This window comes from Elephantulus edwardii, unplaced genomic scaffold, assembly GCF_000299155.1.
Source record: "Elephantulus edwardii isolate Elephantulus edwardi_28Jun2011 unplaced genomic scaffold, EleEdw1.0 scaffold00177, whole genome shotgun sequence".
Lineage (NCBI taxonomy): Eukaryota > Metazoa > Chordata > Mammalia > Macroscelidea > Macroscelididae > Elephantulus > Elephantulus edwardii.
Genome location: NW_006399927.1, coordinates 6234230 through 6240229, shown reverse-complemented (window position 1 = coordinate 6240229; position 6000 = coordinate 6234230).

Here is a 6000-nt window from a genome sequence, read left to right as displayed (position 1 = left end):
AGAGAGAATAGTGCAACAATGAATGAGTGGAAGCCCAAAATCTCTGTAAATGTTTATGAAAATTAATAAAATATAATTTTAAAAAAACCCTACAATGAGATATTATCTTATCCCAGTAGCATGGCAAAGTCTAGGAGGGCAGCAAGTAATAAATGTTGGAGAGGCTATGGTGAGATAGAAATTCTTATACATTGTGGGTGGGATTGTAAAATGGTACAACTACTCTGGAAGCAGTTTGACATTTCCTCAAAAAGCTGAACATAGAAATTTCATATAACCCAGCTATTCTACTGCTTGGACTATACCATGAGTAAATGAGAACTGAGGTACAAATAGAGATTTGTACACACACCAATGTTCATAGCAGCATTCTTCACTATAGCAAGAACATGGAAACAGCCCAAGTGTCCAAATGCAATGAAACAGATTGAAAAATTATGATACATTTTTATGATGGAGTACTATGTAGCATGTAGGTGCAATGATTTTGTAAATTACTGTATAACATGGGAGGGACTGGAGAGCATTTTGCTAAGTGACCTCACTCAGTCCCATAAGGACAAATACTGTATTAGAACATTATTGTAGAACATGTATGAGGATCCAAAGGGGGTAGGGGGAAGAAGAGGTGTGAGGATGAGGGTGGGGAGTTAATCATAGGGTCACACAGTTTCATGGGTTGAAGAAGGAGGGTAAAGGAAAGGGTAAGGATCTGGTATGACAAAACAATGTATACAAACTTTGTAAGTAAACTAGTTAAAATTAAAATTTTATAAATTTTTTTTAAAAAAACAGTGCTGTAAATACAGGGCAGCAAAAAGCTGCTGTAGATCATCACAGAAGGACATAGTGGAAGTGACATTGGAGCATGAAACTGAACTACTGCCGTCACACATTGCTGGTGGCATAAAAATGGGTTCAGTCTTCCAGGAAAGCAATTTGTCAATATGTGTCAAGGGTTATAAAAACTTTCATTTTATCCAGTCATTCAACAGATACAGAACATCTCTGCAAATATGCCCCATCAATTCCACTGCTGAGAAATTGCACCAAGTAAATTTCCAAAATGCTGTACAACTTCTCAATATTTTATACAACCATAAGCTACTGAATAGTTCAACCAAAGTGGAAGGTTGTTTAAACTCTGGTATAGTATATGCACTAAACTATGCAGAATGCTTAACAGTGTTACTTTTTCTTAAAAAAGAAAAATCAGCAAACTAAGGAATATGTAGAATGTTTAACATGCAACTTACAGGATCATAAATTAGTATAAACAATATATTTTTATACAGTTGATGCAGAAATAGACATATCAGAATGATTGAGAGAACTTTTTAAAATAATAATTCTTGTATAGCTTTTATCAGTGATAAATTTTTGCTCTCCAAGTTTTCTGCTTGTGGTCACCATTTAAACAAATTATTAAAATGGGATTTTATGATTTAAAATCTGCCTTTCACTTGAAATTATCACTCATAACACCTAAATATTTTCCTTTTGAGGAAAATCCAAGTGGCACTCAGGAAGTCTCATCTGATTGCCTTCATTCTAAAGAGAATTGGTTGTTTTCTGCCTTTTGTACAAAAAGCATTTTTAAAAGTCTCCCAATGTCCTAAAGGGAGCTTGGTGGCTTAATGACTAAGGAGCTGCGCTGCTAACCCAAAGGCACATGGTTTGAACCCACAAGGTGTTCCACAGGAGAAAGATGGGCAGTCTTCTCCAGTGCAATTAAGTGCCTCTGAAAAAGTCCTGGAAGTCCTGCTATGAGTTGGTTCAAAAGGGGTGGAGTTTCACATACATCTAGGAGTATTCCCTATAAAGGTATGGCAACACACTCTGGAAAACCAGCCATTATGGAACATGGTTTTATTTTGACATGCATGGGATTGTCATGAGTCAGTTATGATACAACCATAACTGTTGATGGTGGTAGATGGTATTCTAATAGGATTGCTGCTAATAGGATTGTTGTGTGTAAGAAAATTCTGACTCATGGGGACCCTATACACAACAGAATTAAATATTAACTACTACTCTGTCTTGTGTCATCCTCACAAATGATGCTGTTAGTCAATTCATCACTGTTGTTGTTTGTTTGCCTTCTAGTCAAGCATGAGTCATAGTGACCTTATGAACAAAAAGCCTAAAGCCCCTCTACAAATATTGACACAGCCTCTGTATCAGTCCATCTCAATGAAGATCCTCCTCTTTTTTGCTGACCTTCCACTTTTCTGAGAATAATGTCCCTTTTCAGGCAATTGCCCCTCCTGATAACATGCCCAAAATGCTTGACATGCAGTCTTACTGTCTTTGTTTCTAAGGAGAGTCTTATCCCAAGACAGATTTGTTTGTATTCTGGCAGTCCACGTTAAATTTAGTATTCTTTGTCAACACTATAATTCAAAGATGTAAAATATTTTATCTTCCATATTAATTGTAAGCTTTTATAAGCATATAAGGCTATTGAAAATATCATAACTTGGGTAAGGCACAACTTTCTTCAAAGTGATAACTTCATTCTTTAACACTCTAATGTGGGTGGTTGCTGCAGATATACCCAGTGCTAGGAAGTTCTGATCTTATTCATTCAGTCAGTTTCAGCAAGCAAGGTTGTGTCATCTGCATATCATAAGTTGTTTATGAGTCTTCGTCCAATCTTGATGCCACATTCCTCCTCATAAAGCTCTGCTTCCCTAATGATCTGTTATGCATACACACTGAAAAGGTGTGGGAACAGAATGCATTCCTGACACACTCCTTTCCTGATTTTGAACCATGCCGTGTTTCCTTGCTCTGTTCTGAGGACTGCTTCTTGATCCAAGTATAGGTTTCATATAAGCACGATCAAGTGTTCTGAGATTCCCAAATGAATCATGGGTAGGCATTCTTCAGGTACTTTCTGCTTTTTGCCAAGATCCGTCTGGCATTGGCAATAATGTCCCTAGTGCCATGACCTTTTTTAAACCCAGCCTTTATCTCTGGTAGTTCTCTGTCAACGTACTGTTCACGTCTTCCCTAGATAATCTTCAGCAGGATTTTGCTAGTGTGTGATATTGTACAATAATTTCCACAATCTGTTGGGTTACCTTTTTTTTGGAATAGGAATAAATATGGATCTCTTCAAGTAGTTGTCCTCCAGATTTCTTGGCACAATTTGGTGAGCACATGCAGGGCAAAATCTGTTTGGTGAAATACATCAATTGGTATTCCATCGATTCCTGCAGCTTTATTTAGGATGATAGAAGAAGAATAGATACCTTCGAGTTGTGGTGCTGGAGAAGAGCCTTCAACATAGCTTGGACTGCCAAGAAAACAAATCAGTCTGTCTTGGAGAGGGTGAAACCAACTCTCTCCTTGGAAGCAAGGGTTTTGAAACTCCCCCTCATTTACTTCGGGCATGTGGCCAGAAGAGATTGGTCATCATGCTCCAGAAGAGAAAGACATCATGCTCAAAGGGTGGATGGACAGTACAGGAGAGGAAGACCGTGGACGTGATGGATTGATATAGTAACTGGGGTGATGGGAGGTGGTGTGTCAGAATTAGTGAAACTGGTTCAGGACAGGGAAAGGTTCAGAGCTGCTATGCATACTATCCATCACAGGTGAATTAATGGCACATAACAACAATAAGATAGTATGATGGGTTTTGAAGCAGGAGTGGCATCCACTTCCTAAATAATATGCCTCTTGAAACTCTACGAACTTTGATAAATGTTGATAGTTTTAGAGGGATTTCAGGCCTTTTGTTCATAGGGTCGCTACAACTCACGCTTGACTCCAAGACAATCAACAACAACAATAACAGGGAGTTCTGGTGGCCTAGTGTTAACGAGTTGTGCTTCCAGTCTAAAAGCACATCAAATCTGTCAACTTTTTCACAGGAGAAATATGGACAATTTCCTTTCTTATGATTTTATGTTATCAGGAGGGATCAGTCCTTGGAAAAAGTGATCATGAAAATGTGGAGGGCCACAGTGAGAGAGGAAGACTCTCAGCAAGATGGATTGTTATAGTGACTGCAATAACGAGCTCGAGCATAGAGGAGATGGTGAGTATTGTGCAAGATAAAGATTCAGATCTGCTCTTCATAGGGTTGCTGACTGTTATAGACGACTTGATAGCATCTAACAGCTACAACAACAGATGAGTAAGGAGTTGCACTGAAAACCCAAACGTTCATATCTACCAGATGAAAGATGAGCAATCTTGTCCTCTGTCATTTATAATCTCTGAACACCCATTGGAAGATCAGCTATGAGTTGGTTCTGACTTGACAATGGTCTGTTCCACTGTTTGTATCTGGCCTTTCACAGCTGATACTGCATTTCTCCTTCAAATCTTTCCACAGGTGTAATACAGATTTCTGTATAGACCACCAGGTGAAATCCATGTGTATAGCCACCACTTATGTTCCTTATAAAAGGCATTTGCAATGAATAAATCATTGATTGTCCAAAATTCTATCATTCTATCTCCAGTCTCATTTTTGTCACCAAGTCCATGGTTTTTGGCTATTGAGATTTGTTCTTTGTTCCAGTAACTCATTATTATAAATGCCTCTCAGTTGCATGTTTGATTTCTTACTGCAAAAGTTGGTAGAAATCATCTATTTCCTCCCTTTTGGCTTTGCTTGTTGGTGCGTGGGTGTCATAAAGAACAAACAAACAAACAAAAAAAATCCCAACACATATCACTTGGTAGTGTGCTTGATGAAATATTTGCATGTATTGCAACTCTAAGATAAGTATATGATATGCTTTCAAAACTGGGAGCTGTGAAGACCATTAAATTCTTTGTACTGAATGTTAACAGTATCAACTTTTCTTTCCAATGTGTGCATTAATACCATAGCTACATTCTTAAAGTTATAATTTAGCAAATGGTGGTGTGTACTTTGGAGTTAAAACTGACTCAGTGCTAATCCTCTAGTAGGTTTTTAGAGTGAGTTAATCACACAGGAGGACATTATTCATCCTTTCCCCATGAAGTAGCTCGTGGATTTGAACTCATCATAATGCCTTATAACGTTGGGGAAATCTGCTTTTGAACACTTTCTACATTTTACTGTAAGCATTTTTATATTATGTATACCTTCATGTTTTCCAATCTGTAGCTCGACTCAGATAACAGTAACTTCCTTTTTAATATTTTAAAACCTTTTATATCTTTGCTATTCAAATTTAGTCAATGAATTAAAAGCTTTGCAATTACAGAGGAGCTTGTTAGAAATTTAGAATCTCAGGCCTCACCTTGACCTACTGAATAAATTTTTAGCTGGATCTCCAGATAATTGATATGCTCATTAAAAGTAGAGATGCATTGCTCTAGTGTATGAGACTTCAGAATAAAATACTTTGTCCAACATTTCCATCTTGTGCATTTTTCTGAAGATATTAAAAGACCATAATTTTATATTGTTAGAGCCATAACTGCTGTAAAATTAGTCATCTTTGTTTTCAGGAACATGTAGAAAAATGACAAAGTTAGAAATAGAAAGCGTGTCTAGTTTTATTTTCTTGAATCTACCAGCAATTTGGGAACAATGTCCTAGATATGGGGATGGATGGCTCCAAAGAAATCCAGTGTCTGTTAAATAAATCACAAAGTCACTGAAGTAATATTTTAAAGTATAAATAAAGAACTCTTCTCCTGGATAGAACCTTTATAAAGTGACTTAAAGCCAACATAAATACGGCAATCCAATTTTAAAGCATTAGGAAAATACAAAGTTTGGGGGGTAACAGTGAAGGTGCCTGCCCGTAGTACTTTTTCTTAACCAGAGAATATCTTTTAAAAAAGTTTTGTACTCTACCAGCACATGTACATTACCATTCAAATGGTCTGAACAAATCTCTGCAATACACAAAGTTAAAACACTGGTTCTCCTTTTTTGGTTTTCTGATACTGATTTTAGTAAAGAACTCAATTGTATTTATGGCTTATGAACAAACGTTATGGTAAAAATGCATTGTGAATATAAAAGCATTTCTTCACAGG